The sequence below is a fragment of the Arachis duranensis genome, chromosome 10, assembly GCF_000817695.3.
Source record: "Arachis duranensis cultivar V14167 chromosome 10, aradu.V14167.gnm2.J7QH, whole genome shotgun sequence".
Classification (NCBI taxonomy): Eukaryota; Viridiplantae; Streptophyta; class Magnoliopsida; order Fabales; family Fabaceae; genus Arachis; species Arachis duranensis.
The window spans coordinates 74,949,527-74,950,462 of NC_029781.3; positions in this window are offsets into that span (position 1 = coordinate 74,949,527).

Sequence of the window (936 nt, forward strand, 5' to 3'; positions counted from 1 at the left end):
AAGAATCCCTTGTGTTTAAGGCTCAAGGATATCCCTCTGTCACCATGGAGAGGAAGCATGAAGAGCTTCTCTCAAAACAGAGCCAAACAGAGCCCTCACAGTCAAACTCTAAGTTTGGTGTTGGGAGGCCACAACCAAACTCTAAGATTGGTGTTGAACCCCCACATTCAAACTCTAAGTTTGGTGTTGGGAGGTTCCAACATTGCTCTGAGCATCTGTGAGGCTCCACCAGAGCCCACTGTCAAGCTACTGACATTAAAGAAGCGCTTGTTGGGAGGCAACCCAATGTTATACTTTATCTATTGTTATTTTATGTTTTCTGTAGGTTGACGATCATGAGAAGTCACAAAATCAATTGAAAAAGAAAAAACAAAGAAAAATAGAAAGAAAAATAGCACACCCTGGAGGAGAGCTTGCTGTGAAAAAGCTAAAACAGAAAGAAAAACAGAAAGAAAAACAGCACACCCTGGAGGAGAACTTGCTGGAGTTTAAACGCCAGTGAGGCTAGCAGATGGGCGTTTAACGCCCAGTCTGGCACCATTCTGGGCGTTTAACGCCAGAAAGGGGCACCAGACTGGCGTTAAACGCTAGTAAAGGGCAAGAACTTGGCGTTAAACGCCAGAAATGGGCACCAGCCCGGCGTTTAACGCCAGAATTAGCACAGGGAGAAATTTTGCTCGCCACTTGGTGCAGGGATGACTTTTCCTTGACACCTCAGGATCTGTGGACCCCACAGGATCCCCACCTACCCCACCACTCTCTCTCTTCTTCACCCATTCACCAATCACCTCAACACCTCTTCCCCAAAAACCCTTCACCTATCAAATCCCATCTTTCTCTTTACCACTCACATCTATCCTTCATAAAACCCCACCTACCCCACCATTCAAATTCAAACCACTTTCCCTCCCAAACCCACCCTCCCATAACCGAACC